General features: G+C 40.1%; 1 protein-coding gene across 3 annotated transcripts in view; it reads right to left on the reverse strand.

The window, feature by feature from the left end:
* The window catches only part of si:ch211-45c16.2 (mitogen-activated protein kinase kinase kinase 13), a 45,334-nt gene extending 25,002 nt beyond the window's left edge, over nt 1-20,332 (reverse strand). For 2 of the 3 annotated variants that reach the window (XM_044366054.1, XM_044366051.1), the window contains exons 1-2: nt 19,997-20,332; nt 16,185-16,368 (exon numbers count right to left, since the gene is read on the reverse strand). The gene's annotated coding sequence lies outside the window, so the exon portion shown is untranslated. Of the gene's footprint in view, nt 1-16,184; nt 16,398-19,996 lie in introns of those variants that run through there. The other variant, XM_044366052.1, reaches the window with a different exon arrangement.
* Nucleotides 20,333-20,960: the final 628 nt, after the last annotated feature.

A 20,960-nucleotide genomic window follows, 5' to 3' on the forward strand; every position in this document is an offset into this window, starting at 1 on the left:
AACTAAAGAACATCAGTTACACAGCAAATTAAGACTTGTCAAATTTATCAGATCTATTCCAAGTGAAGTCAAGTTTACCAGAGTATTTATAGATGGTGATAGATGTTAAGTTTTCCACTTGAGGCCACAGGTGATTTGCCCAAATCTGTAGTGTCGGGAAAGACAAAAATCTCTCCAAAATGTGTACCAAAACTGAAATCCACACTGAATATTATTAACATTTTTGCTTAATCTAATGTTTATTTTCTTGATTAATCATTAAATGGTTAAATTTAATGAAATGTCTAAAACAACTTCTCAGTGCCCAAAATGACATCTTCAAATGCCTTGTGTTGTCCAACCAACAGTCCCAAATCCCAAAATATTAAATTTACAATATTATTAAAACAGAGAAAAGCAGCAAAGAAGCTGAAACCAGAGAATGTTTGTGTTTATGCAAGAAAAATGACTCTAAAAATTAATGATCAAAATAAATTTAATACATTTTTTGTCGATCAACTAATCTATAAATTGACTAATTGTTATGGCTCTAATGGTTGGTTCACATAATACAGTACTTCAGTTGATTTAAATGTTTAAAAAATGACTTCTCATAAAACAGAGCCTAAAAGTTCTGATTCCAAACAATTATTTTAACTTTGCTAACGCTAACAAATCCCCTCAATGGACTGTCAAGTGAACTATATATATATATATATATATATATATATATATATATATATATATATATATATATATATATATATCGAATGATATATATCCAGATATGATGATAAACCCTTGCACTTCCCTTCCTTCTCAGTTTTTAGAGAGTTTACATGACTTAGATGGTAAAATATTTTCCAGGCAGCTTCTTTAAACATTTCTAAACCAAAGATATAAAAAGAGTCCAACCTCAGTCTCTGAATTAGGTTTATCCCGGCGGTGGCCAGAGCCTCCTTGTTCTGTCTCCATCACCGGCACACAGACACCATGTACAGCCAGTCAGTGGTGCTCCATGTGCCCTGGCCTCGCCTACAAGTGCAACGGAGCTGTAAACCACACTGGCTCAGCTCCGTTATACACACTCATTACTATTTCACCAGCAGCGGAACAGCAGCACTGACAGCTACTATGTCCCCCGCATAAATAAGAGAAAAACCACCATCGCAGCTTACAGTGGTTTACCTTTCCATCTGCCATCACATGCAGTGGCCAGATACATAGACACTGGCCCACACACACACACTCACACACATCTATGATTATTGACAAATGAATAAGACTTCCAATGTAGAGTAAAGTAGTGGTGGAAGAAGAAATCAAATCACAATCTTTTGTGAAATAAAAAATGGCTTTGTAGAAAAACATGAATATATTTCACAAAGTAAGGTATCAAAAAAAGTATTGTTTTGATACGGGAGATGAAACTACAAAATAGCCTTCAAATGAATGCACTGAAATAAAATATTTCCCTCTTAAACGTGCACTAAAAGTGGGGAATCTCACAAAATTGCAATACTCAGGTAAAGTGCCCACACTTTACCTTTACCCCACACTAAAACTGTTCTACATTACCTAAAGTTACTGATAGTTCACAAATTTCTGGTGTGGGGCACAAGAATATGTCCATTGACTCTTGTTATAAGTTGTGCATGCACAGTTTGCTCCTCTTCGATACAAGAGATAGAAGCTTGGTGGTGCGCATGGCACCTGCGCCCCAACAGCATTTATCTGAATGCTGCTGTTTTACATACAACCAACCACTGGGTGGCAGCAGAGAGCAGGAGGCATCTGACATAAAATGCGCCAGAATGAGCTCTTAAGCGTAAAGTTGGAGGAGCCTTGTGCAACAGAGAGTGTATTTTGGCTAGCTAGAGGACAGACAGAAAATTCAGTTAAGTCACTAAAAATAACGCCTTTTGAGAGAAGAACATTGCAAGAGAAGCTCAGAGTCAAAGAGCTTGAACCTGATCAGCCTGACATCATAATTCAACAGCAATCCAAAGACAGAGGAAGACAATGTACATTTTAAAGGAGCTGGTTTTGTAAGACCTTTGCTTGGCTAACTGTATGTAGTGACACCAATGCTTTATTTTGCTTTCCCTGCCTCCTTTTTCAAACAACAGGATCAGACCCCACATGGATTCAGACAGGATATCAGAAAAAAAAAAAAAAAAGCATGAACAAACTGGGGTCCACATGGAAAATGCAATGCAACCAGCCATGTTTGGGAAAGTAAACATAGCTGCTAAGCTTGATGAAGGCTACAGGATAGGGATTGATAAGCATAATGGGGACTTCCTGTCTAAAATAACAGACAGTGTCAAATTCCGTGATGCCTTTGAGCTAGCCCTGTGTGGCCATGATGAAAGTGAAAGCTCAGAAAATCCTAGTGATTTTAGAGGATTGGTGGATTTTGTAGCATCACTAGATATAGTTCTACAAGAGCATTTGCAGACTGAAGTCCTTGAATGTATGTGCGGTGGTTAGCACTGTCGCCTCAAAGCAAGAAGGTTCTGGGTTTGAATCCACTGGCCTGCTGGGGCCTTTCTGTGTGGAGTTTGCATGTTCTCCCCGTGCCTGTGTTGGTTCTCTCCGGGTGCTCCAGCTTCCTCCCACAGACCAAAAACATGTAGGTTAGGTTAATTGGAGACTCTAAATTGCCCGTAGGTGTGAATGTGAGTGTGAATGGTTGTCTGTCTCTATACTATATGTTAGCTCTGTGATTGGCTGGTGACCTGTCGAGGGTGTAGCCCGCCTCTCGCCCAATGTCAGCTGAGATTGGCTCCAGCTCCCCCATGACCCTCTAGAGGATAAATGGTAAAGAAAATGGATGGATGGATGACTGAAGAAATCAGGAGTGCTGACTTTTTCTCCATCCAGGCTGATGAAACAACAGACATTTCCACTCAGTGTCAACTGGTGCTTGTGATCCGCTACACTGACAAAGCCCATGATGTGCAACAGAGGTTTTTTGAGTTTATACCTCTCCAGAGTGCCACAAATGATATCATCACCACAGCACTTTTGACCAGAAGAGCAAGCTCATTTCCCAGACAAATGTCATGAGGGGAGCCTCAGGTGGTGTGCAGAAGAAGGTGCAAGATGTGTATGTGAATGCACACAATGTCCACTGCTATGCTCACCAACTTAACCTCATCATGCAGCAGCTGACATCTCACATCTCAAGAGTGCACTGGCTGGATTCTCTGGCTTTTTTCCAAGATCTTCCAAGAGAACCAGCATGCTTGATAGAGTGGTGGCACACAGACTCCCAAGAGCAAGCACAGTGAGATGGAACTCCTACAGCCGTGCTGTGAACTGTTTTTGAGCACAAAGATGACCTCCTCCAGTGTTTTGAAACCATCAGGGACTCAGGCGAGTTTGATCCTACCACTATGCGAGAGTCTGGAGGGTTTGTGAGGCTACTGGAGGATGATAATTTCAGCTTCTTCCTGGAGCTGCTCCATCACATCACGCCTCATGTGGACAATCTCTACAGCCAGCTCCATTAGCAGACCATCAACTTAGTCTTTGTCCAGGGAATCATGCAGCAGTTCACAGATAACTTGCAAAAGATCGGTTAATTAACATGTATGTTGTGCTGTTTAATATTACTGATATTGTGTTAAAGTCTATGATGCTTGAACAACTGAATTATGTAAAATTTCTGGTTATTTTACCTGGCAACTAAAGCTTAACTTCACTCTTCTGGTTCTGTTCAGAGATTCCTTCCCTACTCTCTATGGAGAACTTATAGCAGAGGAGGTAGTAGGTGTATCTCAGCAGCAGCTGGGCAAGAAACGCTGCACACTGGGCCCAGGTGAACTTCAGAGGGTAGCTGCTACGGAGGTGAGACAGAAGCTAAATATGTGGTGTTGGTCTTTTACAATGTTTTTAATCATAGTAGTGCTATATTTTTGCAGAAAAGTGAGCAACACACCTTAAAGTAGGCCCTGTATAATATAATAGTCTAGTTTTTGTGTGGCGCTATGTTAATTTGCATTGTCCCTATCAAAAAAATGCATACATTGATAAAAATGGATAGTTCTTTATATATTATATTATTATTATACAATATATATTGATATATTGTAATGTTGACTTATATCTATCTCTATATTGTATTAAATTGGTGCATTCATCTTTTAGGTTTGTGACACTATCTTGAGCCGTACAAAACAGTGGTTCTCCTTCACCAAGCACCTGATCAGTGCTACACTGCAACAGTACGACAGCCAGTTCCCTGAAGCAGCGCTGAACACCACCATGGAGGTTTACCCACTGCTGAACAAGAGCAAGCTGAAAATTAAACTGTCATTCATCTACAGCAATGATGAGTTCAAGAACTGCAGTGGTGCCTGTACCAGCTCTTCATGGAGAACAATCTTCAGGACACCTTCTCAGAGACTGCGGCTCTGCTGAAGATCCTCAATACCACTCCTATCTATATATCTGTCTATCTACTTACCTATCTATCTATCCATCCATCCATCCATCTTAGGGTTGTGCGATATGAGCAAAATCTCATATCCCGATACAGGTCATTTTATATCGAGATAACGATACATATCATGATAAAGCATATTTTCTGTAAATTCAATTAAATTACATAGTTTGCAAAGTAGGGTTTTCTAGTCTGTCTGTCCATCTTTTGCGTGGGTTTCATTAATAAATTACTCTTGTTGGCTTTTCACTCACAAAGCTTTTATTGCACTTACAGTAACATAACGAGTGTCGTTGTTGTCAACTCGAGTACTTCACCCCGTTCACTCTGTCCTCTGCTGCATTGTGTGGGCAGCACACACAGCACAGATGTGCAGATGTATATCATGATGTTATGATGGTAGAGGCTCAGTGGTGAATGACTGTCAGCCATCAAGAACATCAGGCCAATCCTAGCCCAAATGATGAAAAATATTGCCATAAAGAGTGTGATTTGCAACACAACGAAATAAACGATAGAGCATAATATGAAATAAAAGACGTTTTTCTATCATCACACAATATATATCATCATATCGCACAGCCCCAATCTATCTATCTATCTTTTTTTTTTTCTATCTATCTATTATATGGTATACTATACCACCACTCAAAGCTAAAATGCAGAGCACGTTGCTTTCAGTAACCACATATCTGGTCAAAAAAGTTAAGGGCAAAATCTGACTTTTTGACATTTGTCATTTTATAGAAATGTATAATTTAAAGTTTTTTTAATAATGAAAAACTTCGAATTATTTATATTTGTATTTTTATTGCACAAAAATCCCTGTGGTTAGGTAGTGTGACAATGCATTATAAGCAATCTAAACACTCTCACCAAACCTCCATACTGTTTTGGTACCAACTGCGATCCTATAAGTCACGCGGCCCACAGTCAGCTGGTTGGTGGTTGGATAAAATGGAGTGATTGGAGGAAGTCAGATTAGTCAGGGAAATGCCTAAACTAATGAGAAAAGACTTGTACTGAGTATGTTGACTGCATGCATGAAGAAAAACCTGTTTGTCTATGATCGATGGATAAAAAGAGGCCGGCTTGGCTGATTGGTTGGTTTTACAAAAGGCAGGCATGGATGAGTGAGTCCTGCACACAACATCCTCTGATTCTGAGTGACAGATAATGCTTGTGAGATTACCACACTGAGCCCACCAACAAACCCACAGCCACCCACGCTGAGAGGAAATTACATAACAATGACTGTTCAACACTCCCAGAGGATTCTGTCCGCACCATAACAATCCACCTATCGCGGATCCGTCGTTATCATTAGTTCAGAGTGGACTGCAGGAGCAAATAGATGAGGACCAGCATACAGAAAGCCAGCCTGTGCTGTCCTCCCTACCAACTGTATGTACCTGGTAATCCCGAGCATGATTTATGGGATTGCGTGCAGAGCTATAAGGCAGAACACAGCAGCCAGCCTTAGATAACATGAGATGTTATGAAGGCTCTCCAGCCTCTTTACTTCTTATCATTTCACTAAAAGGAATTACAGAAGTGGGAGGAAATGAACGCACGCTGGCATGTCATGTCCACGCACACACTTCACCTCCTAATTCCACATCCCTGGTTGGACAATAGAGGTGGGTGTGGGGCTGAAGTGGGGAGGCAGGCAGTGGTGGTTTTCCTGAAATTACAGCTGTGTAGCTGGGGGTGTATCTTGCTGCTGCTGCCTGCTGCTCGCTGGGGTGAGAGGTTAGACGGATATGTGAGGTCACAACTGTACTAAGACAAGAGGACACTGCGGGGAAGAGTACCCATAGTACATAAAGTATGCACTGTACACTATTATTATGTTGCTAATAGTGTTATCAATATTTTTAATCATGATCACATGCCTCAGTTTCATTAAATTATTTTAATTTTATTTAGTTACTTTTTGGGGGCAGTACAGTACTGATTTTGTCCTGTTGTTTAGCATATTTAAAAATAGAAATACACATATTTTTTTAAAGATCTCACACTTTCTACACTTTGCATCATGTGGTTAAAAAACTTACAATCACAGAAATAAAGTGTTTTTACTCTCAGACTTGTTAGAAAAAAATATTTCCTCACATTTGGCATACTGTTTCATTTTTATTTATTCAAAAGATGCTTCATATTATGGTTTGACTCATCATTTGTGTTGGTTCCATGGTGTACGCTGCACATTCAAACATTGTGATTGATTTAGAAAATCTTCCCTATTTCCACATTAGACAAGCATGATCAACTGTGCATTCCTGTTATTCATATATTATTCTACAGATGCACACATCAGATGTCAGCGATAATGCAAACACACTCAAGCAGCCTGTATGACTTGTGCATGTGCTCTGGTTCTCGCTCCTCCACTCGTGTGTGTTAATATGCTCCCCATGAGGCGCTGCAGGCTGTGGTAATTATAGAAGCTCAGCTAGCAGACACATCACAAGAGAGCAGTACATTTAAAGCCATGTGCACTTGCGTGAATACAGTACATGCTTATATGCACACACACCAAAGCACACACACTACCGAAACATTGTAGACGCTTGTACAGAAAAATAACCATATTTTGATCAAACTTTCTCATGTAAAATGTGCTTATGATTATAATACCAGAACCAGTTTTTTAAGGTGGTAATGCAACATTTAAAACGTAAACAATGCAGATCCTCTTATAATTTTATTTTAGTATCATTGCGCAGATGCAGACCGCTCTGCCAGCTTCATCCACTACTGCTCCAGTGAGTAAAGCCTGCATAATATTAGTAGCAAAGCCCAGACACACTTAGGGTTCAACAATGCCGAGTTAAGCTAACCCCCTCATAGTCACAACTGTAATACCCCTGCCCAAATATAAAGAGATGTGGGGCTTAACCCACTTCTCAACAGAATCCCAATCCTCAAACAGGCTGACCAGCAAAGCATCTGGGATTGTGTCCAATAAACCCTTGGCAAAGGGCAACTCTATCTGCAGGAGAGCCAACAGAGCAGAGGGGCCCGGAAGATGGAAGATGCTTACTTTCTTAATCAAGCTGAGTTGTCATTATTGGCATTTAGTGGTCTGATATAGATGTAAGGCGTGCCAGGCGGGCTCTCAGTGTGACAAGCTGGCCCTGCGTGTGGCGCATAGTAAGCTAAGGATGGCATGGAGGCAGGGCCTGTGGAGCTCAGACAGTGTCATAACAGAAATGTCAGTCAGAAGGAAGGAAAGGAGGAGAGGGCCTAAGGGACAAGAGGGGAGGAGGGGAAGAGAGAGGGTGAGCGGGTAAGAGGATGCAAACATAGAGAGAGAGAGAGAGAGAGAGAGAGAGAGAGACAGAGAGAGAGAGAGAGAGAGAAGGGGGGCAAGATATTCATGTTCAAATCCCTCCTTCAGTCCAACATTTGTTGTTTGGAATTTTTCCACTTAACTGCACTTGAACTGCTGCGCTGCACGCGATGTGAACATTCAGCACATAAACCTATGTGAGGTCTATTTTTAGCAGCTGTTAAACATCCACTAACAGAGACGATACATTTTGACCCCCAAATTTTTTATGGTACAAATAGCTTTGCTGTGTTGAGTGTAGGGCTGGGCGATATAGACAAAATCAAATATCACGATATTTTTTACCAAATACCTCAATATCGATATTGTGATAGTATTGTAGGGATGACTATTGGTGCTTTCACAAAATATTTACACAATGAGATTTTTGATAAATAATCATCAGTAATGTCGATATAATGACTAACTGGGTAAAAGCAAATAATAATACAGCTAGAACAGTCTGCTAAGTTCAGAAAATTACATCACTTGACTGTAATGCAGCCTTTAAAACCAGGAAATGACAACATTTTTGCCATATCACGATATTACGATATCCACAATCTATAAAGATATCTAGTGTCATATCATGATATCAATATAATATCTATATATTGCCCAGCCCAAGTTGGGTGTAGGGCTGCAACTAACAATTGTTTAACTAACAGTTTCCAACAGCCTGAGGTGAGTCCTTCAAATTGCTTGTTTTGTCTGATCAACTGTCCAAAACGCTAAGATGTTCAATTAACAAGTGATTTAAAATAGAAAAAAATAAGCAAATCCTCACATTTGAGAAAGTGGAATCAGACAATGTTTGTCCTTTTTGACAATAATGTTGATGATGAATTTTCTCTCAATCAACTAATCATCAGATTGTTTCAGCACAAGTTGGACGTACAACATATTGCAGTTTGTGCCACATCATCTACCAGCAACCCAAATTTGGCACTTAATCAACATGATGGACAGCATCTTTGCTTATTTTCTATAAAACACGAATTATATTTTGTTTTTCCTGTAAAAATATATTAATAGGCCATTTTCACAGAAAACATTTTGACATGGCACAGTAGGAAAAACACGTGTAAATAAAAAAGTCCATTTAGCTGCTTTTGTTTCGGGGTCCTGGTATTGTGCATGTTGGCTTACTGGGACACCTGGACTAAACAGAGCCATCGTTAGTGTTATTAGTAACACCTGTTTTTTTTTTTTTTTTATTATGACAAGTCAAAATGTCAGCTGTGAAAAATGTCCATTAATTGAGATAGGCTAATTTTACCAACTGACAGCTTAAGGAAAACGAAAACAGATAATTAAAGGTCCTGAACACCCACACAGGTGATTAGTCCTGCCTTAGTAAAGGCATCAAAGCCAACAGGAGAGTGAAGGAGGTAAATGATGGAGGTAAATAAAATAAACAGCCTGTACACGCCCACATAGAGAAGTCTAATCACCAAAAATAACTGACAGCACTTGTGGGGGTGAATCATTGGTGTGTGGGAGCTTTAAGACTAGTTTAAAATGAAAATCCAAAACCTGAAATCAATCACTGAAACATACAGTGTAACCTTTCAAATCAGACAGCAGTATTTTTTCGTCAAAAAAACTTTACGTTTCATCTGATGAAACACAGTGATGAGCTTATTCTTTAAGCCTGATATGACATGACACTGGAGCCACCGCCATATAAATGTGACCCAAAACAAACAAGCCGAGTCTCCAGGGCTGGATTAGAGAGATCAGACCAGCTGCAGGGCCACACTGCTGCTGTTGCTACACATGTCAATTACATAAATACAGCTTCCTGTCTCTACGCCAGCATCAGGACCACCCTTCATATGCCTCTGCTGATACTCTGCTCAACTCCAGATTCAGTAACTCAGATGTTATGGTACTCTTGACACTTGGATAAACATTGTGTGACCATACAACAGCATCAAGAGGATGAAGCAGGTGTCATTCTATGTTTTTTTCATTTTGAAAAAAATACAACAAAAAAGCAAAAACCAACAATTTCTTAACGTCTTTCAATACTTTCCAGCTTCCCCTGTCTATGGATCTCAACAAGCCCATTAATTTCTACCTAAGGTATAAATCTTAAAGAATAAGTCAAAAACATATTAATATATTAGATTATATTCAACTCTATTGTCATTATGCAGAATACAGAGGAGAAGTGCACAGAGTTAGAGAATAAGTTGTATGTACAGTGTAAACAGCATATATACATTTGGTTAACTATGTAGAGTATAAACAACATATGTACAGTCGGTTATATGTACAGTAACATTATTTGAACTGTGTAGGGGATCAGACTGTGTGCAAATTACAAGTTTGTATAAGTACTGTAAACAGTGCAGTAATGATTGCAATGATGCTATTAGAGTGGTGGTGTGGAGTTCGGCAGGGTCACAGCCTCGGCAAGAAGCTCTTTCTGAGCCTCCCTCTGACGCTCCTGTAATGCCTGCCAGATGAGCGGAGGGTGAAAAGTCCGTGGTTAGGATGAGAGGAATCCTTGTTGATGCTTCTCATCCTGCCCCGGCAGTGCTTGTGATAAATGTTCTCAATGGTGGGTAAGTTTTCACGTGCGTTGGGCAATTTTCACCACCCACCCAAGTGTTTTATGGTCTGATGCAGAGCAGTTGCCATACCACATTGAGATGCAGTTTGTGAGTATGCTCTCAGTGGTACAGCGGTAGAAGTCCCCCAGTATCCTGGGACACAGGTGAGCTTTCTTAAGGCTCTGTAGGAAGTAAAGGTGCTGTTGCGCCTTTTTGACCAGGATGGAGGAGTTTAGGGACCAGGTGAGATCATTGGAGATGTGGATGCCGAGGAACTTGAAGCTTGACACGCACTCTACTACAGCTCTGTTTATGTAGATGGGGGTGCATGCATGGCTCCGAGTCCTCTTGAAGTCTAAGTTGTCACCTCTGATCAGACCACAGTGGTGTCATCTGCAAACTTGACTATAGTGTCTAGTATCGTGTTTGAGCCATAGACAGGAACACCCTAATGGGTGAACAGAGAGTAGAAAAGAGGGCTCAGTACACAGCCTTGTGGCACGCCGTTATTTTCAGGGTGATAGTGGAGAGAGAGATGTTGTCTAACTTAAAAGACTGGGGTCTGTTAGTCAGAAAGTCCAGAGTCCCGTTGCAAAGAAATATGCTGATACCAAGGTGAGTAAGCTTGGAGATCAGCTTGGAGGGAATTACAGTGTTAAATGCTGAACTGAAGTCAATGAACAGCATTCTGTCATAAGAGTTGTAACTGTCCAGGTGGGTCAGGGCAGAGTGGAGTGCCGTGGAGATGGCGTCCTCTGTTGACCTGTTGCGGCAGTAGGCAAGCTGGTGTGGGTCCAGTGTAGCAGGCAGACAGGATTTCAAGTGTGAAAGATCCAGTCTCTCAAAGCACTTGGCAATGATGGGGGTGAGTGTGACAGTCTGGAAGTTATTCAGGGCCACAGCAGTGGATAGCTTTGGCACCGGCACGATGGAGGCGGCCTTGAAACTTGTGGGCACAACTGCCTGGGCCAGGGACAGATTGAAAATGTCCGTAAAGACCGCGGCCAGCTGCTCTGCACAGGCTCTAAGCATGCGGTCAGGTATTCCACCAGGGCCAGCTGCCTTCCACACATTCACCTTGCACAGGATGGAGCAAACATCTGAGGTGGAGAGTGTGAGAGGCTGCTCATCTGGTGGTAGATCTGCATGTAGGAAGGCCTCCTTATTTCTCCTGTCAAGGCAAGTGTAGAAGTAGCTGAGCTCATTGGGGAGGTAGAGCTGGTTGTGGGCACAGTGCTGGGTGGTTTGATGTCTGTGATTGTCTGTATGCCTTGCCACAGGGGTCAGAGGAGTTGAAGTGCTCTTCAATCTGCTGTCTGTAACTATGTTTAGCCTGTGAGATTCCCCTCATCAGGTTGGTCCTGGCTGAGCTGTAAGCCTCCCAGTCTCAAGACCTGACGGCTGCATCTCTTGCTTTGAGGAGGAGGCGAACTCTGTTCATCCAGGGCTTCTGATTTGGGAAAAGTCTTTATTTTTTTGTGTGTTGTCACTCTGTCCACACATCTGTAGATGTGATCCAAGACAGAGTTGGTCTAAGTGTCGATGTGGATCTGAGAGTCAATCTCCAACCAGATCTTGACAGTCTTCATTGAGGGTTTCATGTGTTTGATGACCGGGGTGTACTTGGGGAGCAGGAACAGTAAGAGATGGTCAGACTGTCCCCGAGGTGGGGGCGGGGTGTGACTTTGTAGATATCAACCACATTGGTGGAAACATGGTTCAAAGTTTTATGTCCTCTTGTGGTACAGGAGACATTCTGATGAAACTTTGGAAGTACAGATCTCAAAGTGCAGTGACTAAAGTCTCCAGCGATAATAAAGGCCCCATCCAGGTGCATGGTATGCAGCTTGCTAATAGCAGCACAAAGTTCTTTCATGGCCACTTTTGCATTAGCATCCGGAGGGACAAACTGCAGCAGCAACAATGCAAGTAAACTTGCGTGGTAGGTAGAAGGGCTGCACTTAATAATGAGGTACTGATCAGCAGAGTAGTGGGTATCAGTGATGACAGAGTCTGAGCACCGTGTTTCGTTTACATGAATGCATTCGGCACCACCACTACTTTTTTTTACCTGAGGCTGCTGCTACTCTGTCAGCCCTGAAGACGGTGCCCCCTCCACACTGACCTGGCGAGATGCACCTCACAATGACCTCGCGATGTGCACTTGCCGCCATCTTGCCGATATATTAAGCGGACATGGATGAAAAATTAAGTTTGAATGTCTACAATTCCATAATAACTGGGCAAACTTCATCTCCTGAGGAAAATCCTGTGCAACAACTGAAAGCTCCAGGATAGCTACTATGGACCTTGTGGTGAGATTGTTCAGTCATGTGCATATCAACAAAACCTCGGTGGTATATTATAGGTGCTGGATCAATTAAACTGCAATGCACCTGCACACTAAATTTTGCCAGAGGAAGACCGAAGCTGAATCGTCACAAAATAAAATTAAAGGGCGCTTTGATTTAGTGTGTGGATACTATTTGCATTGAAATGAGATTGTTTTGTCAACCACTGTTTCTATTTTAAGAATGAACTTATCAAGATCCCAAGTTTGGCAACTCAAAGAGAGGCAAATGGTGTGTTTGTTGGGGACTATTTTCAGCTGCGGATAAATACATATTTGGTGGGTTAGTGAGTATTTACAGCATCAGGACAGTGTACTGACTCAAAATAAACTACAGTGCAACGGTGTGACTCACTGATATATACTTTGAGATACTGATACTGTACATATCAGGCTTTGGCTGCACAGGCAACAGTTGTTTAGATCAAAGATCAAATCATTGTTGGTTTTGGTCTGCTCGGTTTGCTTTTCATGGGATTTAATAAGAAATTATCAAATTTAAGTTAAAAATAGTGAAAAATGGCCATCACATGTTCTGAGAGTCTTTGGTTATTTCTTTCAAGTCAAGATATTACATTTAAAATGTATAAAATACAGAAAATATGCAAATTATCAGATCTGCAAAGCATGGAGCTGCAGGATTTTTGCCATTTTTGTTTGATTAAACAACTGCAATGATTATGAAATGCTGCTTTCGATTCACCTAATCAATAAATATTCTAATTTCCAATCTGCATACAGGTCCTTATCCTTTAAGCAATGGTCACAACACAGAAATTCCAGGATTTCTTTGTCATGTCTCTAAAGAACTAAAGTGGATGTTGTAGTTTCTGATCCGATGAAGAATCAGCAACCTGGTGAGAAGAACAACAGTATGCAGATTCATTGTTGGTGGGTTTAATGTCAATACACTCCTTGTACAAGAGCTTTTGTGTGTACATGATGATAGCTTTGCTTTTAAAAGGTCAAACTCCCCCACACATGTAGATGCTCGGGTTTGCTGTAAACCTGGTGTTAGGTGTCTTTGTGCCATAGTTAAGAACACAAAGAACACCTGAGAGGTGTAGCCTTCAACACGCTGCTGGTGGGGGACTACATTTGCCTGATTGCTGCTGAGAGTGACCTGTAAATGCACCACGGACCGGCAGGAGTTACAAGAGAGGCAAAGCCATTAGTGACACACGTGGACACTTAACTGGAAATGCCCCACTCAGCACAATGAGGCTGGAATGCAACACTGCAGCCGTGACAGCACACAGCATCCACCGGTCACACGTGTAACGCTCTTTGCTGCTGACTGACTGTCAAAGTATGTTGCAACAGAAATGAAAAGCAGCTGAAACATAAAACTGTTGTGACATCACGTCTTGGTGAAAAGCGGATGAATGATCGTCTCTGATTTGTGTCAGATGGCCTCTGAGAGCTGCTACGCTGCTCGCAGAGAGCAGGCAGGTGAGATATTATCAGTCCCACATCTGACAGGAGGCACTGAGACTCATCATCACTGCACGTCACCTCTGAACCTGAATAGATACTCTGTTGACAATTTATTAGGTACAGCCCTGCAATAAATCCCACCTTCATGGAGGTTGTAATGTTTCCATGTTCATTTAGGAGGCTGTAGTTTGTGTCAAATATGGAGGCTTTAACTCGCAAAATAATTTAAAAAAACCACTTGCAACTCATGACTTCACTTGCACTTACGCCTTTTGACTTGGAATGATTTGATATCCTCCTTAAGCCCTAAAAATTAAAATAAAATATTTCATAAAAAGGCGTGCAATGACTCAACTCTTCATTTTCATGGCGACATATTTACTTTGAACACACACTACTCGAGCTGGAGGGAAAAGTTTATTCTGAAATTGTGTCACAGGTAGAGCTGCGACGATTCAATTAATCACCAACTATTTTGATAATCGATTAATCGTTTGGAATCATTTTTTAAGAAAAAAAAGTCTGTATTGTCTGATTCCAGCTTCTCAAATTGTGAATATTTTCTGTTTTTTTTAGTCTTCTATGATAGTAAACTGAATATCTTTGGGTTGTGGACTGTTGGTCAGGACAAAATAAGACATTTGAAGACGTCACCTTGGGCTTTGGGAAAGAGTGATCAACATGTTTCATCATTTTCTGACATTTTATGGACCAAGTAACAAATCGATTAATCAAGAAAATAATCGACAGGTTGATTGATAATGAAAATAATCGTTAGTTGGAGCTCTATGTCGCAGGAGGAACATAACAAGGCACACCTGATCATTTTGCTTTTTGATGTTCACAAGTTTATTTGAAAGTTTAAAAAAAAAAATAATTTTAAAAAGACATTTAATATTTCAGTATATTAGCTGTTACTATTTTCAAAAAAATTTACATGGCAGCATTAAATTTGGTAGAGTGTGCATAATGTTCAGGACTTAGTTCCTTTGCTGATTGTTGCACTACTTTCTCATTCTTTATAGTATTTCTTATGCACTTGTCTACTTTCAGTTGTTTCTTACTCTAATGATAATTATTTTTTATTACACAAACAAACAAAACCACAACAAAGCGCTCTTTCTAACTGACAAAATATAAAAATGTAAATGTAAGGTTACTCATGACTCATGACTTACTTATGACTTGCAGATAAATTACTTTGTCCCATTTCTGATTTGGTTTTAGCTCTTGAATTGTATTACATTATATTGAGAGGTTTTTTCTAACATTTACTCTACCCTCATTGATATAAATGGGGGTGGACAAAATATTAAAAACACCTCAACCCCAGTATAACGCCATTTAATTCAAGAGCACCACAAACTACTGCCTCCAAAATTACCAAAAAAGTTGAATCTAAAATACTTTAAACAAAAATCGAACAACACAGTAATAAACTGACAGCTCAGTTCATCACATAACATCCAGATGAAATAATTACTGAACCAACCTTTCATTGCATTTGAGCCACGTAGTCAAAATACTTGACAAAAGTACAATCTGACTGAAAAACAAACATTTCTACACCACCCACTATAATTTAGCCTCCTGTCCTGCGACAGTGAAGAGCAGCCTATAATTTCCTCCTCCTCCTGGTTAAAACAGACCAGAAAAAGCGTCTTTAAGTAGCTCCAACAGTCCAGCAGCTCCTCAACAACACTGTCCACTCGGTTATATAATGAAAGGCGAATAAGAAGTAAAACGTTTATTATATCAGTTGTTAGACTCCTCCTGGTTGAAACTAGTGGCACAGCTTTGCTCTGTTAACGCAGGGTTTGCGACAGCAGATGATTTCTGACAGAAAACTTCATTCATAAACAGTCTAAACAGTTGCTATAAACAGTCTTATGGTCTGATGGTAATAATGTCTTCAGACCGCAGCTCATTGACAGCTGCCTGAGTCTGCACATTTAGCTTCATCCCACAACCAAACACGATCGTTTCTGGTCAAACTATTCCAATGTGAAGGTTTTAATCTCCACTATTAAGCTTTTATCTTTCGATAAATGTCATAAAAATGAGGATTATTACCGTTTAGCGCCGTTGAGTGCCTCGGAGATGTCAGACTGCTCTCTCTCGGTCCGTCTATTTACTGTCCAATCCAGTGAGTCTTGTGAGCGAGCGGCCGACGTCACTTCCGGCGTGCACCTGTAGACTCCAGCGCCGCCGAAGATCGTCTATTGTACAAGATTAAATCTGTCCGCAGCTGAAAAACCTGCCAAAAATGAGCACAGGGCAGAAGTACCGCCCTCTTACCGAGCTACAGTGTATGTAAAAATAAAACGTGACAGGAGATTATCGAGTGCGCACAAGATCATTTATATATATAATATATACAATTTATATTATAATTGCAGGACTGATGACTATCGTGACTGTGACAATCAAACAATGATTTACTATTTACAACACCCCCATGAGTTTATTACTAAATCTTCTTTTGTGTGAAGCTAGAAGACAAAAAGACAAATTATCAGCAGGATAAAGTAGAACATCTGTAAAAGAAGCAGTTCAGAATTACCAAAACATCAAATATAAAGCATTTTGTCAAGGAGTTTTTTGAAAAGGCTGCAAAATGCTGAGACTGCATTCACACTGGATAGGCTTTGTGTATGTCCCTGAACAAACAACTAAGTGGACCATCAGGATATAGAGCCAAGCCAGGCTGACCCATCCAAAACTTTAATGATTATAAATCATTAATAAAGGATTACATGTTTCTCACTTTCTAGTAAATCATCAGGTCTGTAGTTATTTAAATATCTGCATCTATTAATTATCTTTATTTTCCCCTTGAGATTAATAAAGTATCTATCTATCTATCTATCTATCTATCTATCTATCTATCTATCTATCTATCTATCTATCTATCTATTGATCTATCTATATTTAAGAGAGACACCTGAATGATTAATGTGTAAACATTCAACTACATCTCCCATTAGGCTTTGACAGTGCACCTGTGTCAGAGACTCATGGGAGACCCTCTACACTTTACTTAAAGTTCCCTTTAACTTTACTTAAAGTTCCCTTTAAGTAAAGTTAAAGTTCCCTTTGCAGTGGGTGTCAACTTAAAGTTCCCTTTAAGTAAAGTTAAAGTTCCCTTTAAGTAAAGTGCACACAGCAGAACAATACGGCTGCTTCATTATTTGATTTCATTATCAGACACACATACAGTAAACAAACCAGTGCACTCTGCTGGAATAATTGTAGCTAATATGTCATGTCTACCAAGTCCTTCCTAGTTATTATTAGCCAGTTTCAATCTAGTGAGTTACTAAATCAGGTTGCATCATTAAAGAACAGGTTCACAATTTTTCAAGTCTGTCTTACAGTAAAACAATAGTCAGTTGCCCAAATGAACACTGAAATAGTTTTTCTTGCTGTAATCATTCCCCCTGTTCATACTGGCCATTAGAAGATCCCTTCATAATGCACTTACAATGTCAGTGATGGGGGACAAAATCCACAGTCCTCCTTCTGTGCAAAAAAGTATTTAAAAGTTTATCTGAAGCTAATATGAAGTTTCAGCCGTCCAAATGAGTCGAATCAAGTAATGCAAAGTGGTGCAAATGAGTCAAGTCAAATAGATGTCTTTCAATGTTACAGTCTTTTTAGTGCCAAAGTCCCTTTTTTGTTACTATATTTCCACCACAGTTCATCAGGGAAACACTGTCTGAGGAAACACAAAGAGGGAATTTGATGCTAAAAAGTCTGTAAATGTGCCAGATATCCATTTGATATGACTAACTTAGACTGCTGAAGCCTCATATAAGCTTCAGATAAACTGCATTTTTGCACAAAATGACTGTGTGGACACACTGTGGATTTTGGCCTCTATCAACATTGAAAGCACACTTGGAGGGGATCTTTTAACAGCCAGTATGAACAGGAGGAATAATTACAGCAAGGAAAACCTCTTTCACTGTTCATATGGACACCTGACTGTTGTTTTAAGACAGACAAAAATTGCTCACCTGTCCTTTAAGGTTTTCTGTAGGTAGCGCACAGAGCAGTACAGTACAGCAGCCTCATTATTTGCCTTCATTATCAGCCACACATACAATAAACAAACCAGTTGCACCAGCTGTTTGTAAATCCATTACTAAGTTTGTGCTTCCTAGTTCTTACTAACTAGTTTCAAACCAGCGATTTTCTAAATCAGGTTGCACCATTAAAACTTCAGAAATGTCTATTAAACACTTAAGTAGTGTGTAGATCTGGTTGCTAGGAAACATCTTTAGTGCTGTCCAATAAGAAGCAACTAACTATGTAAACAGGAAGTCACTGTAGCATCACAAGCTGTAACATAACTTCTAAAAGAAAGCAGTTTTAGGGGCCAAAAGATAAACATAATCCTTTGTGAATGTAAGTGTGATTTAGTTTTATTTATATCTGCATATACCTGGAGAAATATGTGTCTTTTAGAATTAGTAGTGAGAGGGAAATATCTTATTTGGCAATTTAGTCTAATGTTATTGGCGATAACATTAGTAAGTGTCAGGTATGTCGACCATTTTCCATATTACTTCTCTTACTCTTCAATATAAATGCAACAGTTCCACCTGTGGTGCAACTTGTTTTAATTTAGTGATGCATAAATCTGAACTGAGTAAACTTTTACATTATAACTTGTCTAGGTTTAATCTTGTACCATGTATGCACCATGTTTAAGCATAATATCAAATGAAATAATTAAGTTCTCAAAACTACATTTTGACACAGGGCCCCGACAAGTCTGGCCCTCAACATAGGCCCTTTTTTCACAGACGACATTTGGACATGTTCAAGTATCACAGACAGCTGTAAATGATCAGATTACTTATGGCTGAATTCCATTTAGCTGATTCAGTTTTGGGGTCCTGATATTGTGCATGTTGGCTCACTGTCACACTTGAATAGATCAGAGACATTGTTAATGTGATCAGTAACACCTGTGCTTTTCCTACTATGAAAAATCAAAATGTCTTCTGTGAAAAAGGCTTATTAATTTAGACAATTTGACCCAGTCCTATTAGATAATAATGCAGGATCCACATTGGTTGATATTGTACTTTGATGGTGCAATTTCTTAAATAAAACTGCAATTAATCAAATTACCAAAAACCTATTGACCTGCAGTGAATATCTGGTTTTGAGGGGAAGTTGCTTGCTTTGCCTGGTTGGTAATCCAGCCTCGCTCATGGCTTAAGGTCTCTCTAGTCTTAGTCTTAGTGTGTTATTTCCATGCTTCCCCTCACTGTAAATACTCATCATAATAATCACTTACACTTGACTGTGACTGCAAATGACAAAATGGACTATATATGCTTTAAAATGCCAGCATGCATGCTAAAATGACACGACAAAAGATATTTGCAGTCTATGTAATGATCACTTTTAATTTGTTTGCTGCCTCCAAGATAATTTGTCAACAAAGTACACAAAACTATTAGTACAAATTTGCTTTTTTGCATTTGGTGAAAATCATTTTGCCAAATCCTGTTCGTGCACACGACTACAATCATCGCAAAATATTTGATTCAACAGCACTTGACGTAAATCTTCATTGTATAAAGTTAGGTCGACAATAATGGGACACAGCAGTGACTCACTGGTGGACTCGCTGGTGAGCTGCGCTTTGAAACGCTGTTCGTGGTATCAAGAAAAAGGAGCAGAGTGGGAGCTCTTAGTTTCTCTCCTCTGTGACCCTGTGGATAAAAATAGCTCCCATTTTCTCCTCAATGGCACTGCGCCGCCGGGAACTTAAAGGACGTACAATAATAACAAAGACATGGATGCCTGAGTAAACTGGACATTTTACTGTAAAGCAGTGTACTCCCTGCAGAGTGACACGTACTCACTCATCTTTCCTCTTCAAACTGTGAAAGGAACTCGTTGCTTAAAAGTCATCGCTCTGTGCAGTTTCACCCACATGGCATATCATCTTTTTGGCAGAGGAACAATTGATTATTGTGAAGGAGGAGAAACAGCAGGGGAATGAGGAGGGTGTGAAACCGATACTGCTCTGTCTGGCCACCTCCTCCTGAACCAATGAGCGCTCTGAAGCTGCTCCGAAACTAATGCAAAGGCTGCATGACCGACAGGTGGAGGGAAACAGATTAAACTGAATATGCATGGGACATGAGTTCCCAGCGTGAAATTGGACTTCAAGGACGGATTCACAGTTTTTCAAGTCTGTCTTAAAACAACAGTCAGGTGTACATATGAACCCTGATAGAGGTTTTCTTCGCTGTAATCATTCCCCCGGTTCATACTGGCTGTTTAAGATCCCCCTCAAATGTGTTTTCAATGTAAGTGATGGGGGCCAAAATCCACCATGTGTCCACACAGTCATTTTGAGCAAAAAAGCATTCAAAAGTTGATTTGAAGCTTATATGAGGCTTCAGCAGTCTGAGTTAGTCACATCAAGCGGATATCTGCCACATTTACAGTCTTTTTAGCATCAAATTCCCTCTTTGTGTTTCCTCAGACAGTGTTTCCCTGTTGAGCTGCGGTGGAAGTAGTAACAAAAAGAGGGACTTTGGCACTAAAAAGACTGTAATGTTGAAAGATATCTACTTGATTCGACTCATTTGGACGGCTGAAACTTCATATCAGCTTCAGATAAACTTTAAATACATTTTTGCACAGAAGGAGGACTGTGGATTTTGTCCCCCATCACTTACATTGTAAGTGAATTATGAAGGGATCTTCTAATGGCCAGTATGAACAGGAGGAGTGATTACAGCAAGAAAAACCTATTTCAGTGTTCATTTGGGCACCAGACTTGAAAAATTGTTGACTCATCCTTCAAAGGATCAGTGT

Source organism: Thunnus albacares, chromosome 11 (genome assembly GCF_914725855.1).
Source record: "Thunnus albacares chromosome 11, fThuAlb1.1, whole genome shotgun sequence".
Taxonomy (NCBI): Eukaryota; Metazoa; Chordata; class Actinopteri; order Scombriformes; family Scombridae; genus Thunnus; species Thunnus albacares.